At 45.1% G+C, this 18,445-nt stretch overlaps 1 protein-coding gene across 1 annotated transcript in view; it reads left to right on the top strand.

Annotated features, from left to right (window-relative positions):
* Positions 1-2,043: 2,043 nt before the first annotated feature.
* The window catches only part of PLCB4 (phospholipase C beta 4), a 388,618-nt gene continuing 372,216 nt past the window's right edge, over positions 2,044-18,445 (top strand). Inside the window, exon 1 of the mRNA XM_072943829.1 lies at positions 2,044-2,237. The gene's annotated coding sequence lies outside the window, so the exon portion shown is untranslated. The remainder of the gene's footprint in view (positions 2,238-18,445) is intronic.

Here is an 18,445-nt window from a genome sequence, read left to right as displayed (position 1 = left end):
CATATAAAGAAGCCATATGGAAAAAGCACCCTGTCATCTTAGCCCTTGGGATGAGGCTCCAAACTCCACATGTCTCCAGCTGCATGAGTGGAGCCAGCAGAAAACAGCAGACAGCTTGCTCTGCTGATGCCATGAAGAGCTGTTACTTTGGGCCACTGAGTTTTGGTGTAGCTTGTACACAGTGAAGGCTACCTGATACACTGTATTTGGGAGTGCTACTTAATAAAGTCAGTTCCACTGTCAAAGCAGTCAAGACACCCAGATGACGGCTTCTAGGTCATCTGTCTAAGGTGATAAGCAGTGAATACAGGAACACACACAGGAAGTCCTCCAGAAGTGGGTTTGAAACCAGCTACGCCACTTACTGGCTGTGTGAGCAGCTGGCTGAGGCCAACTGCTTCCGCTTTCTAAATTTCAGTTAAATATGAAACACAGAACAGGCCTCACATACTGACCCAACCTCCAAGCTTGATCTGAGGACCAAAAACATTAGCATGGCACGCTGGTTAGAAATGCAGAATCTCAGGTCCTACCCCAGACCTGCGAAATCAAAACCTGCGCTTTAACAAGACCTCCAGATGATCTGCGGGCACGTTTCAGTTTGAGGAGAGCTGCCGTAACACCCTGGCATCACTCAAGGTCACCACATCTTGAAGGCCTCGGGAACAATGAAGAACTCCAAAGCTTTTCCCCAGGGTCTCGCAGGGAAACTCGGTCTAGGCTATTTTTCTTGGCTTTCTCACCATGCAGTCAGGCTCAGCCGCTTCCAGCTTTTCTCAGGGATCAGCTAAAACTGCAGTTTAGCAATTTAGCTGAGGAGTTGTCAGCGGGCCCTCAGCCCCCTCCCGCTGAAGGATGCCCAGCTGGTAAACTTTTGATCACCCTCCTCTTAATCCTGCCTGGGAAAGGCCAGGGGAATGAGCCTTTTGCACCTGCAACTGCCTCTAGCCCTCCAGACCTGGCTATTGTCTGAGCACGCGTTCCCCCTCCACTCCCCACACCGCTCCGGCGGCCAGGCTCCCTCTTTCCTCCTGGCCAGCCGGACCAGCTTCGGCGGCTGAGCATGCCCAGTTCAGCGGCGAGCGTGGCCCCAGTCCCCAGTGCGCAGGTGCCACGTCTCCGGGTTTTGGTGGCCGCCGGCCTGGAGGAGAAGGCGGAGTGGCCTCCGGGAGGAGGGAGACCTCCCGGGAGGGAGTCCCGGAGCAGCACGTTGTGAGGGTCCACACAAAGGGTGATGCTAAACGGAGCAGCGTTAGGGTCTCAATGCGACGGGGACGCCGAGTCACCTGAGGGCCTTGTTAGGGCAGAGGGGAGCCGGAAACTGGCTGGAGCTGCGCCCCAGAATCCCAGGGACCAAAGTCTGGGGGGTTTGAGTCTCCGAGGTTGCACTTGGAGGAAGACTTTTTGGAACCACTTAATCTGTCTGTGGCTCAGTTTAAGCCGCTGGGGAAAAAAACGAGATAGTAGTACTTGCTTTGGAAAATTGTTTTAAGGATTACAGGAACAAAAAACGTTTAGAACAGTGCCTGAAGCACTGGAAGCGCTTTCTGTGTCTATTAAACAAAATATAAACAAATAAGCAGTGGGGGGCACCCCGGGCAGCGGCTTTGGGACATCAGCTTTCGTCAGTCCAGACCCTCTCCACTCTTTACCCCCCACCAGCGCCTCAGGGCCCACAGCGGGCCGCCGGTCTCCCTTCGGACCCCCAACCCCACGCAGGTGCTGCTCCCGGCGCCACCCTGTGCGCCCCCGACCCCAGGCGCGGGGCACGAGCGGCGGCGATGATGCCACCGGGGAAGGGGAGACCCCCGGAGAGCGCGCCGCGGCGCGGCTTCCCCGACGCCCCACCCACCGTCTCCCGGCTCGGCCCTCCACCCCGCCCGGCCGCCGCCCCCGGCGCGAGGCCGCCCCCGGCCGCCCGGCGCCCCCTCCCCGCCCCGCGGGCTCGCGGCCAGCCCGGCCCCTGCCCACCCCCAGCCCGGCCGGGCGAGCCGCACTGGGCATGCTCCGTAGCCTGGGCAGGTTGGGGCTGCGAGGCGACAGCTCCGGCTCCGGAGCCGGGAGGCGAGATTGAGCAGGGAGACTCGGGGGCTGGGGAAGGAGGGAGCGGCCGGTCGCGAGGGGCGGCGGGGCCCGGAGCCGGGACACGCGGAGCCCGGCGGGCGGGCGCAGCGGGCCGGCGCTGCCCCGCGGCTCGGCCCGGGCGCGCCCGCGGAGACCCCCCGCCCGGGGCTGAGGTGAGGACCGCGGGCCGGGAGGGGTGGGGGCGGGGGGGCGGGGGCGGGGCGGGGGCGGGCCCGCGCGCCGGGAGGGGGCTCGGTGGCCGGCGCTTTCTGGGGGGAGGGGGTTGGTGGCGCCGGGAGCTGTAAGTGAGCCGCACCGCAAACAAGAGCTCGCGCACACCCGCGCGCGCACCCTCCGGGTCTCCAGGCGGCGGCGGTGGCCGCATCCTCGGCAGCAGCTCCAGGCAAAGTGACAGGTAGGAGAAGGCATTCCGGGTCCCGCCCGAGGATGCTCCCGCCCGCCCGGGCCCGCTGGGCTTGTTTGCTCCCGGCGGGTGCGTCCCGGACACGCGCGCGCGCACCCAGATGCCCTGCCCGGGAGCCGGTGCAGGTGCCGGTGCCAGGCGCCCGGCGCGCGCGGGAGGCGGGGGTCCCCGCCGCCACCCCTTCCCCCTATAGTCGTCGCCGACTGGGTTTCCTTAGACTCAGCCCAGACGTTGGCCGCTTCTGGCTAGAAATAGCTCGGCCCGACGTGCATATTATTTTGGTTGGAAATAGTTGGCACCGTGCAACGCATGTAAATGTGTATCCGTGTGGATCTTCTTACCTCTTCTGGGGAAATAATAGAAATGATTGACCATTTCCACTTAAAACAACACTGACCGGCCGGCACTCCTTGGGGGCAGTGTTCCGGCCTCCTAAGAGCATACAAATGATGGAGACTAAATTTTATCTTATTCTCAGAATTTTAAAGTTGCCTTTTCCTTTAACTAATTCGACCCTGTCTGCTCAGTACAATACTTCGGACTGTAGCCTGTAGGCAGTACTGTTACAGAAGTATGGGGATGCGGAATTCTTCAATTTCCGTCTGTGTCTGAGTGAAACTTTATCTAGAATCATTGAACTGTCAGAAAATTGGCATTTTTTTCTAGAGAACGATGCAGATAACCATTATACTTTCATAAATATATTTTGAGAGATGACCCTGACTTTTTTGTTTGTTTGTTTTAACTCTTACAGTGATTCTACCTATTATTCTAAAGCACATGTTTGAACTTTAATTTAGACCAAAACGTTCTTGGTAGATCACCTTTTTTTTTTTTAACTGTAAAGATGATACATGGTAGTCTGTAAATCAAGTTATGAGTGCGTGGTGTTAGCTGTTTAATAATTCTGTTTCATTGGCAATAATCTCATTCAAACTTAGACAGCTGTATAACGTCTGAAATAGAGTTGAGTTTCCCCTTTCAAGAGAAATCAGATTGATAAAGTAAACTGACCAGTTAAAGCAACTAGTGACTGTACCTGGGCAATCTGCAAGGAGGTTAATAAGGTGTCTGAGGAACTGTGTTCTTCAGAAAAAAAGATTGTGTGTGTGTGTGTGTAAAATCTTAACTTTTTTCAAGTTCTATCAAGACTCTTGGTTTCCAAAATACATGCTTGAACTGAGGATCTAGTATTTTGTATGCTTCCAACTTCAGTGGCCTGAGTTACTAGAATTATGCAGAAGAACACACATTCAGCTGGGCAGGGGCGTGTGGTTTAAGCTCCTGTTATCCGTGTTATGTAATGTGAAGTGCTGTGTTTTGATAGGACAGTCTTGCATATTTTTCAGCTGGTGTTTTAATCTATTATGTCATCTTCCTTTTGAAGTTTAACAAATGATGGCCATCTTGGGAGAACACATGTTTTCATAAAAAAATCTCTTCTTAAACAGAATCACATTTTTTTATTGGCATTTTTATGGACATGAGACTTTTGCTGCCGGAACTAGTAACCCTTTCCATATAATGTATTATAACACATCTAAAGGTACCTCAGATTACTGACTACATTTCCCTCCAGCTTTATTATTACTCAGCCACTCCAGCTTAGTTTTGATTTAGCTTTGATGATATCACTACCCAGCTCTGAATTAATCGCTGCTGAAAATGCTATTCTACAAGTAACTGTCAAAACAGAATTTCTAAGACTCCGTTTGATCACTGGGTATACAGTATGTGTCAGGATAATGCTACCGTTATTTTACAAATGCACACCCACACAGAAGAGCTTTGTTCTAAAATATTCTTTTGTAAGTTTTATATTTGTGTGTCTGAAAAATGTGAGTGATGTTCAACTACTTAAACGCCCTGGAATCTTGAGGTGGTGTGTTTTAGCCTTTGAGACAGTGAAATAGGGAAGTTTAAGAAGTGTTAAGGTGTTAGGGGTTACCAAAATGATTTTGCAGAAATGGAGTTTTGAATTTGTATCACCTCTCAGAAATATTTCATCCTCAGCAGAGACTTAGCTAGTGTTTCTGGTCCTGCTATTCTGTCTTTCCCAAGAACAAATCATCTTTAGATGAATGCATGCTGCTGATTTTTGGCAACACAGGACAGTTATATTTGGCAATCTAAATGAACATGGTATTTTCCTAGGATACTACTGAAGTCCACTTCGGGGTTTGATTTATTAAGAATTGAAATCATGGCAAAGGCTTGCCCAATGTTCAGCCCTAACTCACCTTCCAAGTTAAAATTGAGGGAAAATTGAGCTTCAGCACTGCTGTGTTGTTTCCCCTGAACCCAGCACATGGCATGCCAGTTTGGCAAAAGATGTGATGGATAAGTGACATCAGCTTCTGGATTTTGTGTCTGCATTTTCATCCCCAAACTTTCAGATGCAGCTGGCCAACTTAAATGATCGAGTTCATTCAATCAGTAATTTTTGTGGATTATTTAAAAAAGTACGTTCGTAATTAGCTGCTGAGTTTATTTTTTATTTTAAAGACCTTATGTTGAGAATAAATGTGACCTTTGCGGATCACAGTGCTCAGGTAACATGGTCATGGGAAAGAAAGATGATGTATTCATTGCCTTCTCCACAAATGCCTTTAATAGTGAGCTCACATATTTGGGGGGAAGTAAAAATGTTCTTGGAAACTGCAATTTATTTAGCAGATTGTGACTGAATTTTTGTTTTCTGTGACCACTTAGAAAGAAAGGATGAAACAGCAGGAAGGACCCCAGTTTTTCATAATCTGTCTATCACAGTGAGTCCTGTAAAACCAAGAACTTGTGTGTTTAAGATGCAGAATGAGGTCAAGGACTAATGGAGACGTTTTAATGATCACAGTTAGTATTTCATGTCCGGACTGAAGTTTCTAAAATAGTTGCTGTTCACCTTGTAATGTGAACTCGTAGGCCATCTTAGTGTCTGTCAAAAAGACTTACCCACCTGTCAAGAAAAGCATATAGTTTTCTTCGCTGAGTTTCTGTTGTTTTGCTGCTGGTGTTGGCACTTAAACTGTGTTTGCAAGGGCACTGCTCAATTCTCAGTGCTGTCCGTTCTGCACTTTTGTTTCTCTGTATTATTAAGGAAATGTGCTACCCTTATGTAGGTCTTTAATTCCTCAATATTTGTTCTTCTGTTTCAGAGGTTTTTTTTTGCTCAAGCCTTCTCCTTTAAAATAGATTTGCTTCCTCAAGGTGTAATGTAATTTGTCTAGTTATGCCTTAGAATGATAGAAGTATTTGCACATTCAGAGGCTGGGATTCTTTAGCTCACCAAATATAAAAATGAGGTTTACTTCACCCATGGTGGAGGTCGAGCTGGCTGAAATGTATTACTGAGTGGACGAGTGAGAAGCTTGCATTATCCTAAGTGGAATTAAACCTGCTTTTAAGAATCACCCCAGAGTCATTTTTCTCGAGACCCATTTCGCTCGGTTGCAGCAACCATCCCCAAAGCCCACTTTGTAAAAGTCTGGCTGCAAGCTCATGCCCTCGGATGCTTTTCTTATGCTCCGGGTGTAACCCAGGTTCACAGAGGAGATGAAAGCAGTGATGCCGTCCCTTCCAAGTCTCAGCTGGCAGATCCTTATGCTCACGTGGATGAAGGACCGGCAGAAATGTCAGTTTCTCTGCGTGAACTCCATCTACTTTTTCTTTCCTTTTCTTTGTGGAATCAGAATAGTTGAAAGGGACGTAAATCAGAAGATGGTTTTTCTCTGAACACCTCTTTGCCTACGACCTAGAAAACTTCAGTGTGAGGGTCGCACGCCATGTGACTGCAAGATAGTGTTGTCTTATCCCCCTGACCGGGAGTCTCCTTGTCCCGCGATCCTGTGGTGTGCGGAAGGCTGGGAATTCCACCCCTAACTGCTGACCCGCCCTGGGGGCTGGCAGATCATTGCTTTCAGATACATTGCCCTTCTTAAAGCATTTTTCTCCTGAACAATGAGAGGAGGTAGTCAGCTCTCTCTGATACGAATGAAGTAGCCATTTCCTCAGAACAGGAGGAAGAAAGTAACTCCAAGTAAATAATTATAAGCATCTCGTCTGTAGCTTTACTCTTGACAGCTTGCTGTTCCACCCAGGACAGGAGTTCCTCACCTCGGGACCAGCCTGTAACTGCCTGATGATGGCTTGGTGGGTCCTTCTAGCTGGTAAATGAATCATGTCTTTATTTCCGCTTACTTCCAAATGACAGTTAAGACAGGCAGTAGAGTCACTGATGAGCTTGGCATTTAATAGGTTGAAAAAGAAGCCCGTAAATTACTCTGTGTGTTTTTTGATAGGTATGTTTCAGTATAATTGGTTTCCTTTGTATTTAATTTTATGCACTTGAAAACATTTTGCCGAGAAGGGTCTGTAGGATTCACCACATTGAAGGGGGGAGGTCTGTGACCCACTCAACTGTGACCCGCTTTGCAGGAGTAAAGGACAGCTGCTCTAGAGACACTTCCTCTTGGAGACAGCTGGGTGGGTCGTCGGGGTTTGCTTTCAGCAGTGTGAGGTCGCGGAGACCTACGGGTGTTGGAATCAGGCGGACCGGAGCCCGAATCCTGACTGAGTCATGTTATTAGCTGTGTCACTGTGCGCATCCTCCTCTGAGTCTCAGGTGTCCCCGTCTGTAAATGCGAGTAATCCTATGGAGCAAAAGCGCCGGGCAGCGCAGTAAGTGATGCCAGGTGTTGTGCCCTTGCTGTTCTGGCCACCACAGCTGTTCCTCTTCTCTTCCCGGGACAGGTCGTGTTGCTGCCCACCCTCTCGTTCTCCTCCCCAGTACCCGCAAGTGCCAGTGACCTACCCATGCAAAACAGGCTGAGTCAATCCCTGTAAGACTTTTAATAAGGGACACTTGCTCTCTTCCTCTGTGAGCCCAGAAGGTCCAGCCACCCTCTGGGGCCGCTGTGAAGCACCAGGTCTCCCTCTGGACTTGCCTCACTGTGAGTGCAGCGGGATCAAGGGGCCTAACGTTCGCTCAGCCCCAACTGCCTCGAAATTCTGTGACCGCGCGGTTTTGAAGTAGAACTCAGGGAGCCAGATGCATCCGTGTCTCCCAGCCAGGCTGCTGAAACAGACCGTATTAAGCCGTTTTGGCCTGGGAGGAGAGAGCATTGCCAGGATAACTTGGGGATCTGCGATGTTTCCTGGAAGGTGTTGGGACCCCTGTTTCCCTTCGGGCTTCAGCAGCGCATGGATGGCAACAGCAGTAACAGAACCACAGACTCTGGGTGAGCACTTAAAGTGAGCCACTCTGTTTAGCCCTCCCCGCAGCTTTTTCTGGCGGTTACTAGTAGTATCTCCACTTTACATTTGGGGAAACTGAGGCTGGGAAAGGTGCAATGACTCACTTCAGGGAGCTGAAGTTTGAGATGGGATTCAAACCCTCGTGTGCTGACAGCTTCTGACCACTGGGCTGCCCAGAGGTTTGCTGTGGTAGGAGGTTTTGTGACCATTATTTTAAGTGACCGGGCTGAGGTATGACAGAGAAGCTTCTGGCATCTCTGCTGTGAACACGGAATTGAAATGGGCCCTGATCTAATCCTCCATGCTTTTGTTTCTGCAGGTACCTGGGCCAGAAGCCTGGGAGAGGGAGGTCCCTAAATGCTATGCGGGGTAGCCTAAAAATTAATTTAGTTTTCTGAAGGGCCAGTTTTTACCGGGTGAGGCTCCTCATGGTTTCAGTCGGGGGTGACCCACTCTGATTCCTCTGGGGTCCAGGTAAGCAGCAGCAGCTGCCCAGCTGTCAACCCTCAGGGAGTGAGGGACCGTGTCCATCCAAACTCTGCCCTGGCCCTTTCTGGGGGGCAGGACTGTCAGATTTCTGCCTGGCGGGCATGGGGCTCAGTCAGTGTTGCCACACCTTTCCATTTTTAAGAGAAGCATGAAATCCAGATTTATTTTAAGTGTGAGATATCATCGAGAAACCTTTAGAAATTATTAAAGTAAAAACAAACATGTCAGCCCATGGGGTTGCCAAACAAAACACGTCTGTGGAACAAATCCAGCCCATGAGCTCCCATTTTGAGCCTTTTATTGACTGTAAGGACTTGGAAAAGTGGTGAACTAGTGTTGTCTTTAAGCAAAGACAGGGCCTTCTTTATTTATGCTTTTTTTTTCCTGTTAAATTTCTTACGAAGGTGGTTATGGCCATTTATTTCTAGTGCACACTAATTTCATATCCTGAATTTCTGTCTGTTTTCCTCTCCCTCGTTTTTCTAACATGTTAGCCAATCTTCAGAGTTGAGGGAGGCCAGCGGGACATGGCTTTCTCTCCTATTTCATGGCGCTCCTTTAAAATGAGAACACTTAAGTGTGGAAAAGTGGGTAGCTTTGTTTATGGGAACGTGGAATTTCTCTTGTCGACATCAGTTACTCTAACCAGTCTGAACTCCAACCAACCACATGAGCCCCCTGCTATTTGGTAGTTCCTGCATTTGTCCTGGACATACAGAATGTAAATCGTTTTTTCCACTGTGCAATCTACTTAATAGCCCTCACCTTCGTTTTGGCTTTTAAGGGAGGTATCCTGTTGGATCAAACGGAAGTGAAGTCCCTTTGATCTGCTGATGCACTGTCATTAGGTAAATCCCCAAGAATTTCTCTATCTAGAATTTCTATCAATTTTTGTTTTCATTGGTTTTTAAAATGATGGATGTGATCCATTAATATGTTCCAGTGGAAATGATAATGCAGAAATGCCGAAGGGAAATGTAAATTACCCTTTCCCACCTACAGCCATACCCACGTGTAACCATTGGCAACAGCTTAGAGCACCTCTCTCTGCTCCTTTTCTTGCACGTTTACATATATAAGTACACGTACATGCCTTCTTCTTACTACATAATCTGGGTTGTACTGTGTATGTTTTCCTGCGACTTGCTTACTTGCCACTTAAGTAATTGCCACTTAAAGCGTATGTCATGGTACTCTTTACTAGTTATCTTTTTCTTTCTATCGTTATATAGACTTTGGTAGTACTGTAGATAAACTATGGCTGTAGCTTATTTTATTTAACCATTCTCCTGTTATCCCTGTTGCAGACTGAAAAATTGCAGACTTCTGTACCTTTGTGTCTTCATGCACATGTGTGGGAATGTCTTGTAGGTAAATTCCTAGAAATAGAACTCTTTGGTCCAAAGGGTTTGCACATTTTACATCTTGAGAGAGCACTGCCAGCTTGCCTTTAACGAAGGTCCCCATGGAATTTCTATCTCGTGGAACCTCAGAGTATGAACATATCCTCTAATTGAAGTCTGTCCCACATTGATACGTTGCTTTACTGATTCAGTCAGATTTCAGTTATATACGGTACACCAGGAAATGACTTTAGAAATAGTCCATGTCCTTAAAATTCCTTGAAAATACAATCTTTCATCAAAAAGAATTTGCCAATGAAGAAGCCAATTTAAAAACTCTTTAGTAAAGATATATCTTGTAGAATCTGAGTTGAAAATCTGTATTCTGATCAGATTGGTTAGCTGTGAAACTCAAGATTCCTCAGGCTGGGGAACGTGTCATAAACACCCTTGAATATACTGTGGAAAAAGTGAGGTACTGCCCAGGGTTGATATTGACCTGGGAAAGTCAAGTTAATTTCTTTGCTAGAAATTCTGTCCAGGTGTATTTGTAGCTTTAGGCTTTCAAATAATTAATTATTTAAGAACCTCTTTTACCTTCTACTTAGAGAATGAGAAGATTCAGAGATGCATCTGTTTTATTGAATTTTATTATTTAATAGATAAGTGAAGTTAACTTCCACGGTGTTTAGAAATGACATATAATTAGAGGGCTGTATAAATTAAAAACTACACTTTATTTTCATTTAGAGAGATAGTAGGAAAAATACAGAAAATCTAGGTCACTGATTCCTAACGTTTTTCAGAAGTGATGGCTTCAGAAATTATAGGTGTTTTCAATAACTTGAAGTGAATTATTAGTTAATTTTTAGAATTTTATAACATCCTTTGAAAGACTTGGAATCACCCTAAAGTATCATATTATCAGGGTTAGTAAATCCTGTGGATAAATAGCAGGAAAATGAAACATTGTTTCTGTTTTCAAGGATGGATTCTGTTCTTTCATCTGTTTCTCCAGATACCCATTTTTAAGAAGAATTCTGTTAGGTTGGCGATGACATTCCGGTTCTGATTGTGTGCTTTCTACGTGTTTATTTTTATAGCGCACTGTGAATTGTAGAAATACGGTAGGATTCAGTCATGTTTCCTTGGCGTTAAAACCTTACATATTCAGGAAAGTGTGTTCTTACTAGGTTCTGCTCATGGAAATGTTACAGCGTTTTACAGTTTACGGAAGATTTCCTTTGATAATGTCTGTGAAAGCCACAGCGAAGGGCCCCACCTGGTCACTCTTAAACCTGGTGTCATTCAGGACCTGCTGGGGACAGAATGGCACAAGTAAACTGAATCCTTTGAGGAGGGCTTAATAAGGAGGCCCTTTAGAAGGTGTGGGCAGGTGTGGGGGACACAGCGCGGGGAGTGATGAAGAGGGACTGGGCAGGGCCAGCTTTCCTACTCCAAGGGGCAAGAAGAGCTGTCCCACAAGAGCTGTGTCCTGTTGGAGAGGGATGCTGTCCACCTGCTCTGTCCTTGCAGGGAGACAGCCGGGGAACAGATACGCCTCCCTCACTCTCCTCTTGTCCCCCAGACTCTAGTTGGTACCTTCCATAGGCTGACACAGATGGAAGCTGGGGGCAGGAGCGAGGAGGCCGGGGTGGAGAAGGATGGGGAGTGGGTCTGGGCCGGCAGATGGCGGACTGTACCCACCTGCTCTCCTAGAGCAGAGGTGTGCCCTGGTGAGAGGTCAGGCCAGGCTGGAGAGCCTACGGCCTGGTTTTGTAACCAAAGAAAAGGAAACAGCTGCAGTGATTAAATTCCAACGGAAGTTGGGCGTGTTCTAGAACGTCACATGCCTGATACCATGAGGATTTCTGGGGGTCTTGGAGTAACATGATTTTATTTTTAAGTTCATGTGGAATGGATTGTGATTCTTGGGAAATGAGCAGGATGGGAAACTTGATGTGTTTATCCAAAGAGCCAAAATTGTAGGTTCTAGATGGGAGAGACAGGGATTCATAACATCTGTCAACATGGAGTTGGATACCTGAGATAGAATTCCTTGGCTTTGAATATTTTATGAAAATATTTCCTCTAAAATGTCAGGTACCTGGGGGAAGAGACTAGGAGGAAATGAAGGTGATTAACTACAGTAATTTTCCTACAAAGAAGTCAATTTAACAGAATCATTAGCACCACTGTGTAGAAGCGGACAAGCAGGGTTTTCCCATTTGTTCGGCCTGGCAGTCAGGCTCCAAGACTTCAGTCTCCGTGAGTCCCTCGTTTTCTTGGTGCTGTTGTTTGAAAAGATGAAGATGGCCCCGTATACTTTGTGTACTTGTCCCGAATAAACAGGCAATGGAGCTGGATTAGAATCATGAAGGTCTTACTGCTGGAAGGAACATCAGAGTTCATTTCTTCTTACTGACTCGTTTCTTGGTGTTATGAAACCAAGACACGAGCCCTTAGCACCTGCTGCTGTGACGTTGGTGACTCCGGGGAAGTTACAGCCCTTCCCTTTGAAGGAATTGCGCTAGACTAATTCGTTTTTGCTGTTACCCTTACAGGCTCCTAAAGGTCCTGATTCGATACTGTTTCCATATATTAGAGGCAGGCCTGCTTTGAGCGCCTCTTCCATCATCCAGCCTTTAAGGTGGGATTCTCTGGAGGCCTCGCCATTGCTCACGACTCTTCTCATGGCACAGACTCTTTCAGTGCAAGATAACTCATCCACCTGTACCTTCTTTTACAACCCGGGTGACTCCTGTATCCCTGACTTCTCATGTGCGCTCCAGCTCTCTATATCCCACTGTCTGGTGGAGATCTTGACATTGAAGTCTATGGTTACTTTCAAATCAGCGTGCCTCCCCACCCCCCAACAGAAGTCCTTAGCTTCACTCCAGACCTGTGTTTCAGCCTGGGTTCTAAATCTTGAAGCCAGCAGTCACCAGACTGTTGAGTTCACTGTTAATATCTTGCCTGTCTGTCCGCATCTCTCCTTTCCCAGTGACGCTGCCTGACTGAGTTCGTGTCCTCAGTGTTTCATGCCTTGGCTCTTCCAGTAACCTTTTAATCGGTTTCTCTGTTGCTGTCTCTCTCGTGCACGCACCCTTTCATGTGTTCTGTTGGCTAGTAAGTGAGTACCAGCGATTGTCACAGGAGGCGAGTTGCAGCTCCTGCCCTCTGGGGTTTGCAGTTCACTGGAGGAGATGGACAATTAAACAGCCACTTTATAAGTTTACATTTTTGCCCCTTTGCTCCACTCTCCATACTCGGCTGAAGTAATTTTCACACAACAAATCTTATTATAGCGCTACCTCTGAAATGCTCTAACGGCTCCCTGTTGCTCCCAGGACTTAATTCTCTTCTCCTAATTTGCCAAATATATGCCATCCATGGCCAGACCCCTGCAGTGAAGTTTTAATGCCTTTATTTGCATCACCTGTAACTAGTGATAGTAGAATGCTGGGAACATCAAGTCTGTGGCCAGAGTGTCTGTGCTGACTTTGTGCCCAACCCCTGGTGAATCCTCCAGGCCTGACAGACCTCACCCAGTTGTCACCTTCTCCGCAAAGCCTTCCTTGATTTCAGTCCTAGGTCTGGTGCCCCGCCTCCATCCTCCTGTTGAATGGTTTGCAAAGTTGAGCCGCAGCATGACTTTCTTGGGAAAGGGGAGAATCTGGTGCATATTAGAGACTGAATCACTGTCTCTTTGTTGAATGAATAAGTAAGTGCCATTATTGCAAAGTCTGCAAACTGGGCAAATTAGGAAAGCAGTCTGATGAATAAGCAGAAGAGGTGCCATGTATAATAAATTGAAATCGTCTGCAGACTTTTTACAGAATAAAAGTATTCCATGATTGTTTACACTGGAAACTGAGTGTAAACTGAGAAGTAGCATAGTGATCAATTTAGAGATGACCACTAACTTGAAAAGTTTATATTCATTATTTCTGCTAATGGAAATTCAGATATTTTAATTTATTAGTATACAACACCAGAGGATACGTTTTCCTGAAGATAGTGTATCATTTATTCTTGGTGGGTACAGTCTCACACTGTTTCTTTTTTCCTATTTTATGGGTTGAATTTTAATCAAGTTATATTTCTTACAGTGTGTTAGAATCTGAATCAGGGACGTTTCCTTATTCTAAACTTGGTTGGAAGTTTAGAGGGAAAAAGGCATTTATTTAATCAGATTATGTTTTATTAAGTGGGACTCTTAGGTAATCTGAAATGCTTTGTATTTATTTTCTTCCAGCATTTTATTTTCCAAATGACCTGTGAATGTTTCAGTGCCAAAGAGAGAAAACAAGAGAGCTATTAATTAATTGAAGGAAAATATTCTGCTGAATACTGTTTTTAGGAGAGCACCTTTTGTAGTTCCCAGATTGGAAGGAAACTTTTTATTCAGGTCGTTGCTTTGAATCTTATGATACGTGTGGCTTGGACAGTCTTAACCTTCCCCCCTCCCTAAGCCTGCAGTATCAGAAGTGTTGGAGAGGTTTCTTCTTCATGATTGGCATCTTTTTGTGATTTATCAAATTTCTTTTAGCTTTGTGCTGAAAAAAGTGCTGGCTAAGTGTATTAATAATTTGATACATTACTATTCAAATTTGAACAGTGACAACATTTAGCAGGATTGTTGTTTAGTTATTGCAGCTGCTGAGAAAATATTTCACGATAGCCTTTTGGAAATACAGAGAATAGTTCCTTTTATTTAGAGCCTTTTTGGACCTGTGAGGCCCTCTGAGCATCTTAAGTCTGGCCTCATTCTGTCCATTTTTTATTCCCTTTGAAGGAATTTCAAAGTAACTGGGTGAAGTTCCTCTCCCATCTGTCATAAGTAACACACAGAGATTCCTTGTGCAGCTACCAGAGGGAAAGGAGAAAATTTAAAGGTGCACATGATTTGGGTATTAATATCTATCCTATGAGTGACTGTGCTTGAATCAAGCTCGCTCTGTTACGTGTCAATTTTTATTTTCTTGGCTTGAATTTACAAACATGGCAGACCAACAGGTTTTACATCGGGATTGACAACCAGAAGGAACCCACTCCTCAATTAAGAGCAGCAAATACGTTTTAAAACCCTTCTGGAAAGGTTCCACTTTTTACCAAACCAAAGCTTTCCTGGCTTTGTTGGAGAAGTGAAGGCATAAATTCCCTAGAAGGTATACCTCACTTCTAAATAGGTTTCTGGTATAGAGAATCTCAAGAGAAATTCCTGAAAGCAGCCTTTTGATTGTAGAAGAGATAGGATGCAAATAAATCAGTGCTTCCTATACTCATGGAGGGGGTAAGACCATCAGAAAGGAAGACACACACACACACACGTGCACACACACGAGAGAAAGAGTTGGAGACTGCAGGCCCTTTGACCACGCTGTGGATTGGGATATGTGAAATTTCACATGGTAAAGAAATGGAGTCAGTTCTTTGGTATTTCTGAGTCTTTACTGGGTGGCTCTGTGATATTTTAGAATGTTGTGATTTCCCAGGACACCTTACCACCAGGCCTCAAGCCCAGTGTCCTTTAGGACTTAGGACAGTGAGTCCTCGTCCTTTCAGTAAATGCAGCCTGATTTCAGCCTCTCGGTGGTTCTATGGGCTGGGTACCACCACCCTACTCCATACTCAGAAACCTGAGTGATGAAAGCATTTACTCAGGATCACACAGTGATCAGCAACGCAGACAGACTTCAAACTAAGGTCAAGCCGGGGCTGTAGGATACCTCTGTGGTTAGTGAGATGCTTGGGGTACAGTTCTCTCTCCCTTCTTTCTGATGGAGCTGTGATTTTTGGTTCAGGGTAGCAATGTGCCCACTTGAAAATACTGCCCTCCTGGGCCTCCCCTGCAGCCAGGAGGGCTCACCCACTTCTGATCAGCGAGAGCTTGGCGACTTCTTCCTGGTTGCTTCCTTTCCTTCCTGGAATCTGGACACTTGCAGGCACTGTCTGGTGGTTGTGACGGTGCGAGTCATACATGGAAGGTGACAGGACAGGAGATGCAGGCTCACAGTTTCTGGAAGCCTGACTTGAGTGGCTTCACCAGCCCTGATCAGGTTCCCTATGAATGTTTGGCTAACTGAGAAAAATAGGAGACTGTTTGGTTAAGTCACTTTGATGGATGTTATGGACTGAACTGTGTCTCCTCCAAAATGCATAGGTTGAAGCCTTACCCCTCGGTACCTCAGAATGTGACTGTATTTGGAGATAAGGCCTTTAAAGAGATAAATAGGTTTAAAGGGAAGCTGTTAGGCCTAATCCAGCCTGACTGGTGTCCTTGTACGAAGATCTGTTAGCACATAGGAGAGAAGCAGGGGTGTGTGGGTGCCTATGGAGGGCAGGCCACCTGAGGACGGAGGGCAGGCCGCCCGAGAACGCAGCGTGGAAGTGTTGTCTTCACACCAAGGAGAGTTCCCGTAAAACAGCCCTCGATCTTGGACTGCCAGTCTCCAGCACTGTGAAAACATACATTTCTGTTGTTTAAGCCACCTAGTCTAGTGTTTGGTTGTTATGGCCGCCCTAGCAAGCCCACACGGTGGGGTTTCTGTTACGTGCAGCTGAAGAAGGCATTCCTACCAATCGAGAAACCAAAACAAACAAAAGGGATTGCAGAGCAAAATAATACAAATGATTTGAATTATTCTGTTTCCTTTTTTTGTGAATGCTGTCTCCATAGCACTCATGACACTGTGCTTGTCCAGGTACGTGTCTGACTTCCAGTGTCCCAGCCCTACACACACACGCACGCACACACGCACGCACACAGCCTCCTCAGGTGAGGTAGCCGGTTTCTGCTTCCTCTTTCACCCAGCACCATGTTTAGCACATAGACTATCTGTTAACATTATTTAAAGGAATGAACTTGATCATATTTAGGAAAGCAGACTGGTCACATTAGAATAATGATTAAAAAACCACATCTGCTCTTCAGTCATTTCAAAATAATAATTTTGATATTTAACCACGTATTTCTAATTCAAAAGGTCGCTTTTCTGTCTCTAGTGGGTTTAGTTTACAGGGTGTTTGGTTTCACTGAACTTCGATAAGTCAGCTTGTTTATGGGAAGAGATTAGATAAGTCATATATTTCCTTTATTAGAAAAGTCATGTATTTCCTTTAGTCAGTTTATCTACCTCTTTTCCTTTCTTTCTTTCTTTCTTTCTTTCTTTTCTTTTCTTTTCTTTTCTTTTCTTTTCTTTTCTTTTCTTTCTTTCTTTCTTTTTTCTTTTCTTTTCTTTTCTTTTCTTTTCTTTTCTTTCTTTTCTTTTCTTTTCTTTTCTTTCTTTTTTCTTTTCTTTTCTTTCTTTCTTTCTTTCTTTCTTTCTTTCTTTCTTTCTTTCTTTCTTTCTTTCTTTCTTTCTTTCTTTCTTTCTTTCTTTCTTTCTTTCTTTCATTCTTTCTATCTTTCTAATCTATCTGTCTTTCCTGTGTGAATTTCATATCCTTCTTTAAGGCGTCTTAGGGTTGAAACATTTTGTGTTAAATTTTCCATAATTAGGAACTTGAATCATTGCCTAACTTATAGTTTGATAAGTAATGTGTACTTACTGAATTACTCTGCTTCAGTCCTGGGGTGAGTTTTTTTTTAAAACAAAATAAGTGATTTTGGTTCTTCTGTCTTAACTTTTACTCTCTAACTTAACTTTTAAGTGGTCCAGGAAATATGTTAATTTCTCCTTAGGTAATTGGTGCTTTTCCAGTACTCTTTTGTGGAGAGTAAATTGTGTGGATTTTCATTAAGTGCAAGGTAGTATTTTGCTTGATTTGGTGCTTTTTAAACAGTGTATAATGCTGTTTTCTTAAATCATGCAGAAATTTGATAGTTTGGATATGATCTATTTTGTTAAAAATACTCTACCCAGAACCTGACATAGCTACCACATAGAATGGGGTTGAGGTAATAAAATGTCTTGACTCCTTTATTTATATGCACATGAAATTTCACTGACCACATGAATTCATTTGAATTTATTTGAATAAACTAATTTTGAGCCCTTTGGTGAAGCTTTCAAGTGATCATAACTCATTCTTAACTTTAAAATCATATTTCTGCAGTGGCTAACGCATAGTAGGCTCTTAAATGTGTTCTACAATGAGTGTGTAAGATCGGAGCACTAACCACATGTTGTTTATCCATGTCTCTTTCTTATTTCATGGTTTTGTATGTCCTATTTTGGGTTTGTGTGCTCTCTGCTGTTTCTGAAATCGGTAGCTAAGTGATGCATTTTTCAACATTAATTATCAAGCTTTGTCTTACTGTTAAATTTCATGTGGTTTGTGAGGTGGTGCTGTGGGCGAATGTATACCTTACTGACACCCGTTCTCCTGGGTTGAAAATACACTGACGTTGACTATAACCTTGACTCTCAGAGACTTGAGGAGAGTTGATTGAACTCTGAAATTGTAAAGCCCACTGTGATTATAAATGCCTATTCCTATAACATCCTCAATTATGTAATAAAAACCATCCAGAAAATGATCAAGATACTTTATGCAGGGATTGGCCTTATATGGCACAGACTGACTTAGCCACGGGAAAGAGTTTCTGTTTTGAAGACTCCTTCACCAAACTAAAGGTTAGGCTTACCGTCCTGAGGCTGTTGACTTTCTGATCATTATAACCACAACATCTGGAGGAATGCCTTTCTTCTTTGAACAAAATATGTTTAAGCTTTTTTTTTTTGGAAGGAATGTGATAAAATGTGTCTATTGCGTGACTCATTTTGTGGTGCAAGAAGTGATAAGAATTAAATTATCATTGAAATTTTTACCCTGTCTGCTCTACTCACTTAGACCAGATGACGTTCCAGAGTGAGGCAGCCCTACCATGACAGAGAACACAGTGATTGTCTGAAACTCATTTGATCTA

This window comes from Vicugna pacos, chromosome 19 (genome assembly GCF_048564905.1).
Source record: "Vicugna pacos chromosome 19, VicPac4, whole genome shotgun sequence".
Lineage (NCBI taxonomy): Eukaryota > Metazoa > Chordata > Mammalia > Artiodactyla > Camelidae > Vicugna > Vicugna pacos.
The sequence above is the reverse complement of the archived record's forward strand: the minus strand, read 5'-3'. Positions and strand labels throughout refer to the sequence as shown.